The following is a 19,236-nucleotide window of genomic DNA, read 5'->3' as shown; positions in this document are numbered from 1 at the left end:
CAAGCACAAGCAACCCGATACTGCTACTTCCCCAGGAGAAAGCATCTTCAAATGAAAATGGGTGAAAATCTGTGCTTCATTTCTCTTTCTGGTTTTGTTTTTGAAGGAACAGACACCTGGAAGGCATAGAGTTTTCCTATTGGTGCCATACAACACTGCACCATTACAGTGGTGCAAAATATATATTCCATTGTGTCAGCAAATTTTGTATAATAAGAAACACAAACTCGTGGCTCTTCTGCTCGCCCATTCAATTATGAATACACTAAAATAGCCATACCAATATTATGGCGTTTCCCCTAAGGGCTACTTCAGCTATTATTTGTTTACGACATATATAGGCTTAAAGTATTTCACAATACACATTCAAAAATAGAATTACAAAAAGTGAACTTGGGAAAACAATTCCACATGAAAACCTATTGAAATTATAAGACAAAGCTTTCATAAAATGTGCAAATTCATTTTCATTTATTATGCCTTAAAAGACAAAGTGTACTTAATGGTTTTTTCTGCATAAAATATCACTGTGAGGCATCCAGAGAAAGTTTTTAATGAATTTTGTTTATCACCTTTTTGGAGAAAATTATGAAAAGCAGTCGGTGAAAGCTCATCTTTTCCCCTCCCCAGGAGGAGAGGGCCAATTTCTTCTTCCACACCTGGTAATAAAATATATCCATCACTACATGTTTCCAAAGGCTCCAAGAGAGAGCAAATCTGAAACACCAGTTGTGATCTCTTTGGGGATCTTCAGCATTCTCACTGGAAGGCTATCAAAAGGGGTAAAGGGAATACCTTGCCGTGTTGGATTGTACTACTGCAAATCACGCATTTCTCCCTGCGTCATAAGAGCTGTACTAAGGTGTAACTGACAAATAAAATTGGACACATGGCAAGCGTACACTCTGATGATTTGATACACGTATACGTTGTAAAAATGATTACCACAATCAGGCTAATGAATACATCCATCACCTCAGTCACCTTCTTATGGCGAGAACACTTAAGATCTACTATGTTGGCAAATTTCACATACCCAGTGCAGTGTTAGAACTGCAGTCACTACGCTATACAGCAGATCCCCAGAACTCACCCATCCCAGAACTGAAAACCTGTGCCTTTTCACCAGCCTCTCCCCCGCCTGCAGCCCCCAGTCACCCCCCTTCCACCCTGTAGTTCTATAAATCCAACTTTCTTTTTCCTTTTTTTTCTTATTTCTTTAGATTCCACACATAAATGAGTTCATACAGTATTTGTCTTTCTCTGTCTGACTTCCTGGCTTATTTTAGTATAATTTTAGTATAATGCCCTTAAGTTTCATCCAGGTTGTCAAAAATGGCAGGATTTCCATTCTTCTCAAAGCTCAATAATATTCCATTATATAAATATGCTATATCATCTTTATCCATTCATTCATGAGTAGACACTTGTGTTGTTGCTATGTTTTGGCTATTGGGAATAATGCTTCAATAAACATAGGAATTCAGGTGTCTCAGATCCTGATTTCATTCCCTTCAGATATATACCCAGAAGTGGGACTGCTGGATCATATTTGTCCATTTTTTATTTATTTGTCTGTTTTGTTTCTGAAGTTCCACATGCAAGTGAAATCCTATGGTATTTGTCTTTCTCTGACAGACGTCATTCGCTTAGCATGATACCCTCTAGCTCCATCCATGTTGTTGCAAATGACAAGACTTCGTTCTTTGTTATGGCTGAGTAATATTCTGTTACATATGTATATACTAATCTTATTTATCCATTCATCTATTGATGGACACTTGAGTTGCTTCCATATCTTAGCTATTGTAGATGATGCTGTAATAAACACTGGAGTGCATCTATCTTTTGGAATTACTGTTTTTGTTTTCCTTAGATAAATGTCCAGTAGTAGGGCTAGTGGCTCATATAGTATTTCCAATTTTTAATTTTTTGAGGAAACTCCATACCGTTTTCCACAGTGGCTGCACCAGTTTGCATTCCCATCAACAGTGCAAGAGGGTTCCTTTTTTCTCCACATCTTCACCAACACTTGTTTCTTGCCTTGTTGATTTTTGCCACTCTCACTGATATAAGGTGGTATCGCCTTTTTTCTCCACATCCTCTCCCATGCTTGTTATTTCTTGGTTTTTTTTTTAGCCTGACAGGTGTGAGATGGTATCTTATTATAATTTTGATTTGCATCTCCCTAATGATGACTGATGTTGAACATCTTCTCATGTGTCTATTGGCCATCTATATGTCTTCTATGAAAAATATGTTTATTCAGATCATCTGCCCATTTTTTAAATGGATGATTTGGGGGTTTTGGTGTTGAATTGTATAAGTTCTTTACATATTTTGGATATTAACCCCTTATTGGATATATCATTTGCAAATATCTTTTCCCATTCAGGAGATTGCCTTTTGGTTTTGTTAATGGTTTCCTTTATTTTTTTTCTTTTCTTTTTTTTTTATTTTTTCCTTTTTTTTTTTCCCTGTATTTTTCCTTTATTTTCCTTTATTTCCTATCATTTATTTTTGCTTCTGTTTCCCTTGCCTTAGGAAACAGATCTTTAAACATGTTGCTATAGCTGATGTCTAAGTAATTACTGCTGATATTTTCTTTCAGGAGTTTTATAGTTTCAAGTATCACTTTTACATCTTTAATCCATTAATCCGTTTATTTTTGTGTAGAGTGGAAGAAAGTGGTCCAGTTTTATTCTTTTGCATGTAGCTAGTTTTCCAACACCATTTCTTGAAAATACTGCCTTTTTTTCCCATTGGATATTTCTCCCCCCTTTATCATAGATTAATTGACCATATAAGCATGGCTTTATTTCTGGGCTCTCTATTCTGTTCCATTGATCTGTGTGCTTATTTTTGTGCTGGTGCCATACTGTTTTGATGACTACAGCTTTGTAGTGTATCTTGAAGTCTGAGATTGTGATGCCCCAGCTTTTTCCTTTCTCAAGATTGCTTTGGTTATTTGTAGTCTTTTGTGTTTCTATTTAAATTTTAGTATTATTGGTTCTTGTTCTGTGAAAAACACGTTTTATTATTTTGGGTGCAATTGTATATGGGATTGTTTTCTTAATTTCTCTTTCTGCTTCTTCATTATTAATGTATAGAAATGCAACAGATTTCTGTATAATAATTTTGGGTCTTAAAACTTTACTGAATTCATTTATAAGTTCTACTAGTGTTCTGGTGGAGTTCTTTGGGGGTTTTCTATATAGAGTATCATGTCGTCTGCAAACAGTGAAAGATTTACTTCGTACCAATTTAGATGCCTTTTATTTCCTTTTCTCGTTGGATCGCTGTAGTTAGGACTTTCAATGCTATGTTGAACAAAAGTGGTGAAAGTGGACATCTTTGTCTTGTTCCTGATCTTAAACAAAAGCTCTTTCATCAAAAACCACATTAACAGTGGTTCTGTCATATATGGCTTCTATTACATTGAGGTATGTTCTCTCTAACCCACTTTGTTCAGAATTTTTATTATAAATGGACATTGTACTCTGTCAAATGCTTTTTCTGTATTCACCAAAATGATCATTTGGTTTTCAGCCTTTCTCTTGCTAATGTGAGGTATCACATTGATTTGTGAATATTAAGTCACCCTTGTAACAGTGGAATAAATCCCATTTGATCACAGTGAATTATTTTTTTAATGTGTTGTTAGATTTGTTTTGCTAATACGTTGTTGAGGAGTTTTGCCTCTATGTCTGTCGTTTTCTTTTTCTGTAGGGTCTCTATCTGGTTTTGGTATCAGGGTAATGCTGGCCTCATAGAATGAATTTGGGAGTCTTCCATCCTCCTCTTCTTTTGGTGGGTGGGAGGAATAGTTTGAGAAGAATAGGTATTAACTCTTCCTTTTTTGTTTCTTTTGTTGTTGTTATTTTTGTTTTGTTTTGTTTTATTTAGTAAGAGAGCACATGAGGGTGGTGAGGGGCAGCGGGTGAGGGAGAGACAGAATCCCAAGCAGGCTCCATGCCCGGTGTAACGCCCAATACGGGACTCAATCTCATGACCCCAAAACCATGGCACGAGCTGAAATCAAGAGTCAAACATCCAGGGGCACCTGGGTGGCTCAGTTGGTTAAAAGGCTGCCTTCAGCGAAGGTCATCGGGCTCCTTGCTCAGTTCGGATCCTGCTTCTCCCCCGCCTGTCGCGCTCCCTGCTTGTGTTTGCTCTCTCCTTCTTTCTCTTTCTGTGTCAAACAAATAAATAAAATTTAAAATTTTTTTTGGAAAAAATAAAAGGAATCAAACATCCAACCAACTGAGCCACCCAGGTGCCCCAGTATTAATTCTTCTTTAAACGTTTGGTAGAATTTACCTGTGAAGCCATCTACTGCTGGGCTTTTGATTTGGGGGAGTTTTTTCATTACTGATTCAATTTCATTACTAGTAATTGGTCTGTAGTGGGTACTAGGGAGTGCTCCCTGATGACAGATGACCATGCAATGACATCTATGACCTGAGAGTAAAAATCAGATTGCATTTCAATGGCACATTTTAGGGAAAAATAAACTTTCACACTCCTTTCCTTTATTTGACATACAAGTGCGATTTTCAAAGACTTTGTGCCCATAATTTGCCAACTTGAATAAAATATTCCATGGAGGGGAGCCTGAGTGGCTCAGTTGGTTAAGCAACTACCTTCGGCTCAGGTCATGATCCCAGGGTCCTGGAATCGAGCCCCATGTGGGGCTCCCTGCTCAGTGGGGAGCCTGCTTCCTCTGCCAGTTCCCCTGCAGTGCTCCCCTGCTCACTCTCTGTCAATAAATAAATAAAATCATCTTTTTTAAAAAAAAATCCCATGGAAATAAAATGCTTTGCTAGATAGTAGAGCATTGGGCACCTTGAAATAACTCATTTACAGAGCCTTCATCATTCAATGTGAATAGTGGAACATATGAACAAGAAGCCACAGACAACTGAACCACACCTAATGAGACTCCAGAATCATGTCTTTCATCTTCCTCACTAAGAGCACTCACAAGAGATGGACTTTATTTAGAAAATCTTTCCAATCTTTGATTTGCTGGTTGTAAAGGATGGGTTTTATGGCTCAATTTAAGACTGTGGACAATAAAGAAAATTACGTATGCCAGACTTTTCTCACACTATTATTTATCACAAAGGAAGGGAGGGTAAAAAGAGGGGGAGGAGAGTGGCCGTTCAACATATAGCAGTCCCTGATAGATGTATCTTTTGGTTTTGTTTTAATTTTTTAATTTTTTTATTATACATCTTATGTTCTAATGATCTCCTTTAATATAACCTCAGAGATGTGTGTGTATGTATGTGCCCACACACACGCGTACATGGGCATGTACACAGATCTGTGTGCAATATCCTCCAGGTTTTCGAAATTCCATTTCCTCTAAGAGGAACTAAGAAATTACACGTGGATCCTGTATATGCTTCAGTTCTACCATGTAGTACTCCTTTCCTAATGCATAGGTAGTTGGGGAAAGATGCTTAAGATGTGATGGGCAATTATTTCAGTGGACATTCCCACGAAGTAAGATACATGCCACGTGTTAGTTGCAAAGGATATTCGCACGTTCTTGTATCTGTAACCGAACCTACCATACTGTGGTGCTACATGACATTAACACAATATGACACAAAATGTCACACTTGGGCAAGCCCAGGTCCCCAAGGCTTTGCTTCTAGCTAGGTCAATATTTAAGAACCATTTCAGGAAACCAGTTGTTAAGTCCTAAAAGAAAAAAACCATAGCACTTACATTTGGAGCCTGCTAAAAGCTTTTCATATATTATTATACATCTGGTTCTTCAACTGTAAAAAGCTCTGTAGTAAATGTCAAAATACCTCCCAATTCTCTTTATTGTTTTGCTTTTAATATGCTATTAATTCTTCCAATTAAATAGCATACAGACAATAAAAAATATTTTTTCCAAATCTTACAAGATTAGAATGGCATGCCTTTCCTGACCCCACTCCCCTTCAGTCAGCTAAATACTCATTACTTCAGAGTTGTCACGTGTACTAGATCTCTATTACTCGCCCTAGAGTGGGGGTGTGGGGATTTCCATTGAAGCCCTACAATAAAGCTAAATAAGGGAGCTGGCTATACCAGAACTCACAACTTTCTGTTATGATGGAAATATTCTGTATCTATACCTTGAGAGAGAGAGCACGAGATGGGACAGGAGCAGAGGGAAAGGGTCGAGCAGACTCCATGCTGAGTATAGAGCCCAACGTGGGTCTCAATTCCAGGACCCTGAGATCATGATCTGAGCTGAAATCAAGTTGGGCACTCAGCTGGCTAAGCCATCTGGGTGCCCCTGAATTTTTTAAAATTTCATTTGAACTAAACTTAAATAGCCACATATGGAGAGTGAGTATTATACTGACAAGGGCAGGTCTATACCAAAGATGTTTACGGTCACTTTCTAACTTCAAAACTCATCCATATCACAGTAAAAGATGAGCACCAGGGGTGCCTACGTGGCTCAGTCGGTTTAGTGCCTGACTCCTGATTTGGGCTCAGGTCATGATCTCAGGGTTATGAGATCAAGCCCCTTGTTGGCTTCTGCACTCAGTGGAGAGTCTGCTTGCGAATCTCTCCCTCTCCCCCCACCCCCGCCTCCGCTCATATGCACTCTGACTCTGTCTCTCAAATAAATCTTTTTTAAAAAGTGAGGGGAGCTGGCTGGCTCAATGGGTTGAGCATCTGCCTTCAGCTCAGGTCATGATCTTGACGTCCCAGGATTAGGCCCTGTGTCAGGCTCCCTGTTTCTCCCTCTCCCTCTACTCCTCCCCCCTGCTCATTCGCTCGCGCTCTCTCTCTCAAATAAATAAATATCTTTTAAAAAGGAAGAAGAGGGGCGCCTGGGTGGCTCAGTGGGTTAAAGCCTCTGCCTTTTGCTCGGCTCATGATCCCAGGGTCCTGGTGATGAAGTCCCAGAACCTAAGTCAGGTTCGGTGAGGTGAGGTTCGGAGCTGATGACTAAAGAAAGAATTCTTAAGACATCTTTGGTGCAAAATGGTGGTTTATTAAAGCACGGGGACAGGACCCATGGGCAGGAAGAGCTGCTGCCGCCCCGGGTTGTGAGGGGTGGTTGGTTATATACGCAGGAGTTGGATAGGTGAGGACAAAGGGGTGTTCAGAAGGGCTATTGGGGCAAAGAATACTATCAGGATATTGAAGGCTTAGTTGCTATCAAGTAAAGACAATTGGGAGTCTGGTGGAATGTTACATTCCTGCTATCAAGCATCCTTGTTAATGAGATTTAGGTTTAGATGAAATTTAACTTTATTTACTTTTCCTTCTACCTCCACCTCCTTCGGTTTTTCATGGAGGGGAGGGTGACATTAGGGCTTGAGGAACTGAGTTCTGTGTCTTTGGAAATTGGGCTATTGATAAGGTTACTTCTTTGTTGTAATCTCAAGGACATTTGTAAACCAAGGGAGACTCCTGTCTTGCAGGATTGTGATCTCAGCAAGTTAACTATTTATCATTTTATGGCAGTCAGGGGTGCCTGAGGAATTCTACACCTATGGAGGGGAGCGGATGGAAGGGGGGGGGTGCAAGGCGCCAGCTCTTGCTTTGTCCTCAGCCAGCCTCCTGCTCCCTCATCACTGGGATCCAGCCCCACATCCGGCTCTCTGCTCAGCAGGAAGCATGCTTCCCTTCTCTCTCTGCCTACTTGTGATCTCTGTCTGTCAAATAAATAAACAAAATCTTAAAAAAAAAAAAAAGAAAAGAAAGAAAGAAAGAAAGAGCACCAAAAAACTCCATATAAGATGTGATATCTACTCAGCTACATTCTCTTCTTCCAACAAGACAAAGTCCGGCACACAGAGCCGGGAGGACATTTCTGCGGAAATGGAAGAAGATGTGGAAGACACACTCTTCTCATATTCCCTCAAATGCAGACGTTAACCCAACTCCCAGTCATACCTTTGGAAATGAGCCCTGCTTTAGACTGGATGTTTGTCAGCACATCACACAGCTGCTATGTCTAGAGACTGCACTACTCTTAGTCATTCAGATAAGAAACACAACACAGGCAGAGTGTGGAGCATCAACAGCTTTCGGACGGTGGAGAGCCCGGAACAACGCACACGCTTGTCCTGAACACCAGTCCCAGTCAAGGGAAGACCGCTTTCTCTGCTGGGAACAATCTCTGTGCACTCTCTGTCAGGACAATGTCTGTCATCTCATTTCCCTCTTTGTTCTGCAACGTGTGTTCAGTCAATGTGACTGACAGAGATTATTATTACATTCTAAGCCCATGATCCAGTACCTCTACATGTACCCAGGTACAAATGTACCGACGTACCTAAAGGGATAGGGGCGTATTCGAAGTTTCAAAAACCAGCCCAGCAAGTTGGGTACGAGTCGCCTGCGAGCTGAATGCCCATCTCACTGCTGTGACTGTGGTGAAGGTGCAAACTAGCGTAAGAACTTGAAAGTCACCGTTAAAAATCCGTACAAGAAAGGGAATTCTAATCTAGGGCAGCTCCAGTGATTCTGAAGGCATGGTCCTGTATCGGGCTTCTCAACGCTAGCAATGTGTTTCTTTTCCCTTCTCAGTTTTAATGAGCAGGGCTTGCTTTTGTATGTCCTTTCCCAGGTTTTATCATAACTACAGGTTGTCTTCTTGTTTGACTATGATGAGGTTTCTTTTCTCAGAGAAAAGAGAACCCAAGCCTTTTGTTACACCAGTAGAAGCAGAGGAGCCAGATGTGGCCGCTTCCCTCTGCCCTGACTCTTGAGTGTCGCCTGGTGCCGCTGCTAGGGGGGACTCAAGAGATGACCAAGAGGGGGTGAGAAGCAGCTACAAAGAAGGGGCTGTAGACGTGGCCTTTCGGAGTATGAAAAAGCGCAGGCAGAGGTGAAGAACGCATGAGCAAAGGGTGAAGAAGAGGTTTTATTTTTTTTATTATGTTCAGTTCGGCACTGTAGAGTACTGTAGAGTACATAACTGGTTTTTGGTGTCGCGTTCAATGATTCATCAGTAGAAACAGGCATTCACACAGGGCGAGGAAGGGTTTGAGGACGGCTTCATGTGTGGCATGGCAAGGGAGAATTACCCAAAATACACAGTTTGAGAAACAAGAATCAAACGTTTCGTCAGCATCTGCCTGTCTGTCTTTCCTACGAGAACGGGCACTCTCCGAAGGCGTGAGCCGCCCGGCCTATGTCTTCTCTACTTTTCGGACAGACGGCGCCCCCCCCCCCACCCGCCGCCTTCTAAGACGGCAGCTTGCACACTGCGAGACACGCATATCGTTGAGCGACTGTGTGCCGAAGAACCCAATGGATGAACGGAAAGAAGGCGGGGGGGTGGGGGTGGGGAGAACGAAGGGGGAGGGGGGCGGGAAGAGACCACGGCAGGCGCCCGGGACAGGCGGACATCGGGTGCTCTGCGTCTGTGTGAAAGGAAAAAGGACAACTTGCCCACTGCTGCCCGTTCCCCTGCAGCGCCTCTTCGCGCGCCCCACACGTGGACGGTGCTCAGCGCGACAGGAGAACCCGCTTGTGTCGCTCGGTTCCCGAGTTCTGCTTCCCCGGCACTGCTGAGCTCAGATACGACTCAGAAGAAAGACAGTATTTCCATCGAACGGATGGCACGGGGACTATGGTTGGCACTAAGATATTGTAGAATTGAAATTTGCTAAGTGAATAGAGCTTAAGCCTTCTCGCCATAAATAAATAAATTAAATAAACAAATAAATAAATCTGTGGGTGATAGATGTGTTAATTAACTCAATTGTGGGAATCCTTTATATACATATATACACACACATATGTGTGTGTATATATATATATATATATATATATATGTAATCATACTGTACTCTTTAAATATATTACAATTTTGTCAATTATACCTCAATAAAACTGGGAAAAAAGAGAACTCATGTGAGAGGGAACAAAAGAGAAAATATTTCCACAAAATTTACTGTTTCTTACAGCATCAAATTAAATGGCATTTTAAAAGTTTTCTTGTCCAAAGTCCCACCTATGCTCACTCTCTTCATCTCGCTAAACTTCAGATATTTGGCTTGAAACCCTCCAGGCACAGGGGCTGTCTACCTTCGAGGTAACCCACTCCATTTTAGGAGAACTCCAGTGGTAGATCAGTGGAGCCAAACTCTTTCTCCTCCCACGTTCCATAGTTTCACGTTAGCACTTTCCTCCGGCCCCACAGTGTCGTCTTCATCTTCTACATGAAGACATACGTCCATCAAGGTACAGGCAGGAAACGGATGGTGCCTTCAAAGATGTAATTGAGAAGTTGAATACAGAGCCCATGTATGGGAGTATGGGGGGCAGGTGAAAGGGTGTTAAAGAACCTCTGGGCTGGAAAGTTGCTGAGGGGACAAGAAGAGAAATTACAGAGAGAGATGCACCTCAGAGAAGGAAACCCAGCAGGAGCTACAGCCTTCAGGAAAGGAGCACAGATACTGCCGAACCAAAGCTCAGCAAGGAAGACTGGGGGGGGGGGGGGCGGGGAGAAATACCGGGTCTTTCTTTGGTTCCTCCCCTAGCAATCTCTTGCTGGCCCTTCTCATTCGCTGAATGCCATCAGAAGCCAGGGACAAGGGAGTGGAGAATGCTGGGAAAGCCAGCTCAAGAGCACATGACGTATGCACAGGCAGTATTCAGGTCCCTCCTGAGTCTTCGCTTCTCCAGCAACCATTGTCTGTTTCTCCATTCTCTTTGAATGATATACAGAAGCCCGGTCTCCGACCCAGATGCTTCCTCTCCACCCGACATGGCCGTACCCGTGCCAGCGGAATGGGGCTTGCATCTCTCTTGGTCTACGTAACATGCTTCTCAAGTGATGGATCCGAAGAACTGATTCAGTGGCTACAGGATATAACGACCCCTTGTGATTTTCAGTCCTGACCTGTCTGCCCAGCAGCCCCAGCAGTCAAGAAGAAGTGGTATCTCCCACATTCTGTAGGTGTAGAGTTTGCTTTTTGGACTCAAGTGCAGAACCAGGCATTTACCCATTTTTACATGTCATTCTGATACTCATTCTTTGGCTATAGCTCGATTTTATCTTTTTTGGATTTCATAAAACCAGCTTTTAAAATGAAAAGACAGGGGTGCCTGGGTGGTTCAGTCAGTTAAACGTCTGCCTTTGGCTCAGGTCATGATCCCAGGGTCCTGGGATTGAGTCCCACATTGGGCTCCCTGCTGAGTGGGGAGTCTCCTTCCCCCTCTCTGTCTGCCCTTCTCCCTGTTTGTGCTCGCTTGCTCTCTCTCTCTCTCTCTATTTCTCAAATAAAATTTTTAAATGATTTTAAAAATAATTTTAAAAAATGAGAAAACATTGCAGAACACCTGACTGGCTCCGTTGGTGGAGCAAGTGGTGGAGTGACTCTCGATCTCAGGGTTGAGTTCAAGCCCCGCCGCTGGATGGAAAGATCACTTAAAAATAAAACATTAGAGAGTAATAATAATAAAATTAAAAGATGTTTAGATGACTTCCAATCCAGCACTACTATTGTGTAGGGCAAACTGGGACCTAAAGAACAAGCAGCCTGGGTAAATAAGAGCCTCCTGGTTTCCAATCCAAATGGTATGGAGCTTGGGTTTGCAATCACTACACATTTTAGCCTTTTTGAACATTTATTTTCCTCAGACGCAAAACAAGTGAAACTCTTATTTATTCTGCAGTCTTGCCCTTTGAAAACATGCTTGCCTGCTGTCAGTTTGATGACACTACTCTCTTAAGCTATTAGATAGCAGGCAATTTCTTGCATCTTAAGAACTTGTTGATTCACTCTGCTCTAATAGTGAAGATCTATTGGCTTAAAAAAAGCCTGCATATGGCCTCTCAGCCCTCAGAAGCAATATCACTAAATTACAGTCTAATAAGTAATGCTATTAAGAATCAAAAGTACATGGCTGTATGTTCCTGAAAAAATTACCCCTCCATTTTTATAAATGCCGAGAGAACACAGAGCAAGTCAAACAAAATTCTTTTTTTTTTTTTCCAAACAGAATTCTCAAAGGTCAGCCCATCCAAGACTATATATCATTTTTTGTCTGTTCTACCCATGAAGTATAAAATGTGGGACTTTCTTTTAAAGTTTATTTATTTAAGTCATCTCTACAGCCAACACTGGGACTTGAATTCATGACCCCGAAATCGAGAGTTGCCTGATTTATCAACTGAGCCAGCCAGGCACCCTTGAAATGTGAAACTTTTATCCAAAGCAGATTATTTAAAAAAAAAAAAAAAACCTGAAATACAACGACCACAAAAATGTAACAACAAACAAACTTTATCGTTTTCTAATGCTCGGGACAAAGGCTCAAAATTTAATGCTCAAAATGACAATGAATGATGCTTCTCTGCATGTTATGATAGACAGCTTTCAATTTTGTTGTCCAGTGTCTCATGCATATGGATCCCTACGATAAATAACTTCTAGAAGGCGGTATCTATCTCAACCACCCCCTCCCAATCAGTGACGCCAGGAAGAACTTAGTAAACATAAACAGGATGTGGTTTGGCCCCCATAAAGAAGGTGTACGTTTTCTTTGTATCAGATAAAAGGAACTAATACATTGTGTTTTCTCAACCTCCATGGAGCTTTTTTTAACAGACTTATCATAAACATATTTTTATTGTAAACCACCTCAAATCATCCTTGTAACAAGCAGAATACAGATAACAGAGCATCTAATCACCATCATTAATGAAGATAAGGTAGCCTAGTTGAAAAAGCTGGCCCCAAATTCTCCTTGCACTGGGTCAGGGTTGAATGTCTTGCATCTGGTTTATCTAGTTAAACTAGTTAACACCTAGTTTATCAGCATAGACAGTCTGTTCTGAAAGCTACTCTGGAAAATGCAGAGAAAAATCATAAAAGCAGCCCTACTTATTATCTAACTAGATATAAATGTCCCTTGAGAGCTTTACCTCCCGGTCATAACCAGGCCCAAACTATAATCTGGTCGTTTCAGTTCAGAGGATGTTCAGTTGGGGGCTTTTGGGGGGCGGTGCTAGGATCATCTTAAGAGAACTGATGATGGCTGACAGAAGGGCCGGGAGCGAGTCAGCCCTAGTGTGCTATTAGGGGGTTGAATATGGGAAAAGCAAGGAAATAACAAGTGTTGTTGGTGAGGATCTGAAGAAAAGGGAACCTTTGTGCGCTGTCGGTGGGAGTGGAAATTGGTACAGCCACTGTGAAAAACACTATGGAAATTCCTCAAAAAATTAAAAATGTAATTACCATATGGCCCAATAATTCTACTTCTGGGTATTTACTAAAAGAGAAGAATTCTAGGGGCACCTGAGTGGCTCAGTGGGTTAAGCCTCTGCCTTCGGCTCATGTCATGATCTCAGGGTCCTGGGATCAAGCTCCACATCAGGCTCTCTGCTCAGCGGGGAGCCTGCTTCTCCCTCTCTCTCTGTCTGCCTGTCTGCCTGCTTGTGATCTCTGTCTATCAAATAAATAAGTAAAATCTTTTTTTAAAAAAGAATTCTGGAACATATATGCACTCCTATGTTTATTGAAGTTTTATTTAAAATAACTAAAATATGGGATAAACCTAATTGTCCATCGATAGATGAATGGATAAAGAAGATGTGATGTATAGCTACAATGGAATACTACGCAGCCATAAAAAGAATGACATCTTGTATTCGTGACAACATGGATGCATCCTCTTAGAGGCTTTGATGCTAAGTGAAATAAGTCAGACTTTAAAAAAAGACAAATGCTATATGATCTCCCTTATATGTGGAATAAAATAAAACAAAACATACAATAGTTAAAAAAAAAAAAAAACAGAAATAGACTCATAAAAGTTTGTTTCAGAAAACAAACTAGTAGTCGCCAGAAGGGGGAGAAGTACGGGATGGGCAAAAGACGTGAAGAGGACTAAGAGGTAAGAATTTCCAGTTATGAAATAAATAAATCTTTGAGTAAAAATCTTGAAGAAAAATAAAAGAAATGAGGGCTGCTGGAGGGAAGCAGGTGGGAGAGGGGCTAGATGGGTGGTGGGTATTAAGGACAGCACCGGTTGTTCTACGTAAGTGATGAATCCCTAAACTCTACTCCTGAAACCAATACTGCACTATATGCTAACTAACTAGAGATCAAATAAAAATTTGAAAAAAGAAAGACGTCTCAGAGATGAAAATTACAGCATAGAGAATACAGTCAGTAATAGTTTAAGAACTTCGTATGGTGACTACACTTATCATGGAGAGCATTCTGTCATGTAGATAATTATCAAATCACTACGCTATACACCTGAAACTAATTGTATCTCAACTATACTTCCAAAAAATAATACAGGCTGTGCTGTTGATAACTTCCAGAGTCTGTAAACAATGCTACTGAGGGTCCCTGATTAAAAACAAAACAAACCAACAACAAAGTGCAGAGAATTCTACCATCAGAAATGGGAACAAGGACTCCTGTAGATTGGGAAGTGCAAGTGAAGGGGCATATGAAGACAGTCGCTACAAAGTCAAAGAGTTCATCGTACTTACTGAAGCCACTTCAATTCCACTTTTGTGGCCGAACCAGACAGAGAAAGGACAGTCTGATTCATTTTGTTTGAACAGTACATCTCTATATGATTCACGTTAAACCTATGTCATATCACATTCCTGCTCGAATAACATGTCAATATACCACAACACCACACTTCACTTTAGCCAGTCATGGAAGCTGAAGAAGTAACTACCACTTTCCTGCGACTTTTGCCTGACGGAGTCCTTACCAGGTGCAAAGGCATTGTCAGATGGCTCTTGGTGATGAGAGCCCAGTCCAGCTGCACACTAGATCTTATCGGAAACATTCTCCAATCTCATTTGGAATGAATAACCCACCTAGGTAAACTTCTATAACTGCAGGTAAAGACCAAGTCTGGTAGCTCATGTGAATAAAGATACGTACAGAAGCACCGTGAACCACATTTTCTTTTGGCTTCTAAGTCCTCATCTTTGACTTTGTAGAGAGACTAAAATTCACAGATGGTTACTATAGTCGGCTGCGTAACGGTCACCCGAAAACATCAGGTCCCAATCCCTGGAACCTGTAAATATTTCCTTATAATGAAAAGGGTTCTTGGTAGAAGTGATTAGATTAAAAATCCTGAGATGTGCAATTCATTCTGAATTATCCAGGTGGGACCCTAACTGGTATCACATATATCATAAGAAGGAAGCAGAGAATGATTTGACAGACACAGAAAGGAGAAGCAAGATGTGAAAATGCAGTGGAGAGAGATTTGAAGATGCTAACCTTGAAAATCGGAGTGATGTGGCCACAAAACAAGGCCTGTTGGCAGCCACCGGAAAGCTGGAAGAGACAGGAAGGAATTCTTCCCTAAAGCCCATGGAGGTCGTATGGTCTCACCAACACTGTGCATTTGGCCCAGGGATACTGATTTTGGACTCCTGGCCTGTAGAGCTATGAGAGAACATCTTACTGTTGTTGTAAGCCATTAAGTTTGTGATATTTTGTCACCAGAACCACAGGAAACTAGTAAAATCGTATCTAGAAATGACCTCAGGCCACTGCATTCAACCCTCATGTTTAAATGTAGAGAAAACTAAGGAAAGAGTTATTCATATTTTTGAATAAGGGAAGGCTTTTGAGTGATAATCTGGTGAAATCATGTTGGTTGCTCTCCACCAACTGGATATAAAGTCTGAAGTTTCTAGCCCTAGAGGAGATCCCCAAATAACTCAAAAAGAGCAACAAATTGCATTTTCAGCTTTGAGTTTCAAAATAACCAGAGAAGCCATAACATTAAAGACATAGTTAATCCTCCTTACTTGCGGATTCTATATTTGTGAATTTGCCTACTCATTAATAGTTCTTTTAGCTGCAAAATCGATACTTCAGCACTTTCCTGGTCACTGGCAGATACGGGCAGAGCAGCCAAAATTGCAGTGTCTTCCCCCACAAGTTCCCAGCTCCTTTCCTATGTCAGCTCTTCCACGGAGATCACCAGAGAATGAAGCCAGCGAGGGGCAGGGCCGTATGGTGCCAGGAATTCCAGCTTTGGGGCGAGCTGGACAAGGTCTGAATCCCAACTCCATCACTTCTTAGTGAGACAGCTTCCAGCAAGTCACCCTTGAACCTAGTTTTAGGGGTCTGTGTGTGTGTGTGTGTGTGTGTGTTTTGGAAAACTGTTGAATCTGGTTTACTCTTTTTTTAAAGAATTTGTAAAGAAAATGGAAACTACCAAGATGACCTGATCTTCTGATTTAAGATTATAATCTACATGGCCAGGGGTGGGGGCAGGCGGGGGGAGTTGAACCTGGGTGACTCAGTGGGTAAAGCATCTGCCTTTGGCTCAGGTCATGATCCCAGGGTCTTAGGATAGAACCCCGCTTTGGGCTCCCTGCTCAGCGTGGAATCTGCTTCTCCCTCTCACTCTCCCTCTGTGCTCACTCTCTCTCCCAAATAAATAAAATCTTTAAAAAAGGTTATAATCTATGTGAGATACGTGTATACTTATCCACCCATCTGTTTAATCTACGTGTGTGTGTGTGTGTGTGTGTGTGAGCAGTGAGTGGTTCAGTTGACGCTAATATAATCTGCATTCATGGCAATTTCATAGACTATAAGAATGAGAACTAATGGGTGCCTGGATGGCTCAGTCATTAAGCCTCTGCCTTCGGCTCAGGTATGATCCTAGGGTCCTGGGATCAAGTTCCGCATTGGGCTCCCTGCTCCTTGGGAAGCCTGTTTCTCCCTCTGCCCACTCCCCATGCTTGTGTTCCTTCTTTCACTATCTGTCTCTCTGTCAAATAAATAAATAAAATCTTTTTTTTAAAAGGGGGGGGGGCTGACCATAAACCACAGAATGGGGAAAAGGGATGAATGTGCAATGTCACAAATGACAGCAGGCAGATGCTAGGCGGTCCCCACTGCCACGTAATATTGCCCCGGGACAAAAACAGGAGAGGAGGAAAAAGAAGCAGGACAATTTCTTCATTATTTACCAAGAGAGGCTGAAGTTTAAGTCGTGTATTTACCAAAAAATTATTGGACTAGACTGAGGAAATGCTTGGAATTGCTAAATTAAGTTTTCTAGAAGGCTGGGGACCAAAAGTAAATGAAAACTTTTTTTTTTTTTTTTTTTTTTTTTTTTTTTTTTGCTTTTGGGTCAAAATGAGAAGCGGAAAATGACCTAAATGTTCACCAATAAGGGATTGTTAAATTTTGAAACATGCAATCCAGGGAATACTATTCAACCATTAAAAAAACTAATGTACATCTATTAATACACACACTGGTATGAAAAGGCCACCACGTAACACCATTAAGTGAATGGCAGAGTCCTAAAACTGACTGTAGAGCACGACTGCCATTGAGGAAAACAAAACAGCCTGAGTGTGTGGGTGTGCAGCCGCACGACTGATGACATACTTCGATTTATCTCATAATTTCATCAACCTTTCTGTCTCAATTGTCTCCTGTTGCCAAAATCATGTCATGGAAATGGCAAATAACAGGGATTCGTAAGATGAGAAACAGTTTGGAAACTGTCTGTTTTGCCTGCTTGGTTTGGATATCTGCGGTTGTCTGCCCTGATGCACCTAGAATTTGGCCTTAAAGCGTCTCCCCATCCCACGGGGCTGCGCAGCCTTGAGCTTGGCCATCAGCGCAGAGCACAGCGGCGCAGAACGCAGCACCCTGTCTTGGCACCTTCTGAACACAAAGGGCAGTATGTGGAATCAAGAAGCCTTACCTGGGGTCCCTCCGTCATCACCCATCCATTCCTATATTCGGTTGGCACGTATTTATCATGCCAGGCCCTGTTCTGGGAGCACGGACCAGAATGATAAACACGGCAGGCGCAATCCCTGCGCTCATGAACGCTACCGTCTTACACCAGGGATTCTCAGTTCCCGCACTACAGACGTTTGGGGCTGGATAATTTATTCTTTTTTTTGAAAAAATATTTTATTTTAAGAGAGAGCGAACATGAGCTTCAGGTGTGCAATGTAGTGACTTAGCAATTCTACACATGACTCGGTGCTCATCATGCTAAATGTTTGTTGGCTTTTGAACACTGACAAGAGCCAACCATGTGCCTTTCACAGAGGACTGGAGCTTGTCTTCAGAGTACGGGGAGCAAATTCTAATTTCAGCTCCAGCACCATGCCCTGCAACTTTCAAAAGGCCTGACCCTGCATTGACCATTAGGAATTGCGATACTGAGATGAACACTAGCTGTTCTGTACTTTCTCGGAGTCACCGCTCAGTAGCGATGCTCTGCCTCTCCCCTGCCTTCCAACTTGTCCCGTGGGCATGTCAGGCAAGCATCATGCTCCAGCCCCCCCGAACCAGTGCTGCTCCATTTTTTTCTAAGGGAGGCAGAAAGCTCCAGTGACACTTGCAACTGTCATTGGTACTTAGGAACACAGGCTTCAGTGACAGATAGCCCTGGGCTGAGATCTGGCTCTGCTACCTCCTAGCTGAGTAACTTGAACAAGGGGCTCTACACTGAGTCTCAGTTTCCATATCTGTAAAATGGGAAGAATAACACTACCACTTTCATGGGGGTTTGTGAAGATTTATTAAAATAATCCACATAATGAGGCACCTGGCTGGCTCAGTCAATGTTGGGGGGTAGAGATTCCTTAAAAATAAAATCTTTTTTAAAAATTGTGCACAAAATGTCCTCCTACAATGCCAGGTGCACAGCAATCCTCAGGAAATCCTCCTAGCTAGTGCTATTCCTGCCATCATTCCTTACGATGTGCCCATGGCCGCAAGCAGACTGAGGTCCTGACAGAAACGGAAAACCCTTTCATGGCCAACACTCTAAATTTAATGGCCTTCAAATATCTATCTGCCTTTCGCAATGAGGTCCGGTGATGCTTTAAGGGTGGCCTCCTAGCAGACGCAGACACATAAGGCAAACAGAAGGGCATGGCACATTGGATGGGGGACTGGATTGGATCTTAAAGCTCTCTTCCCATTTGGTGACTCATATTAACGGCATACATTTTAATAGTTGGTGCCCAGATCAAGGGAAGGTAATACCACCTTTAACATACACTGAGAGACAGGAGCCTTGGGTTCATGACCCAGCTCCACCTCAGAGGAAGTCACGTGCCTTCTCCAAATATCCATTTATTGTTTATAAATAAGAAGAAACTGTCCTGTGGTGGCGCCATTGTATCCAGAGGGGTGTTGGGATGGGGAACAAGTGACTTGTCACTTCATAAAGCACGGAGTCAAACGGAACCATATCTGGACCCAATGGAAAGGA

The sequence above is a fragment of the Mustela lutreola genome, chromosome X, assembly GCF_030435805.1.
Source record: "Mustela lutreola isolate mMusLut2 chromosome X, mMusLut2.pri, whole genome shotgun sequence".
In the NCBI taxonomy this organism is placed as follows: domain Eukaryota; kingdom Metazoa; phylum Chordata; class Mammalia; order Carnivora; family Mustelidae; genus Mustela; species Mustela lutreola.
The sequence above is the reverse complement of the archived record's forward strand: the minus strand, read 5'-3'. Positions refer to the sequence as shown.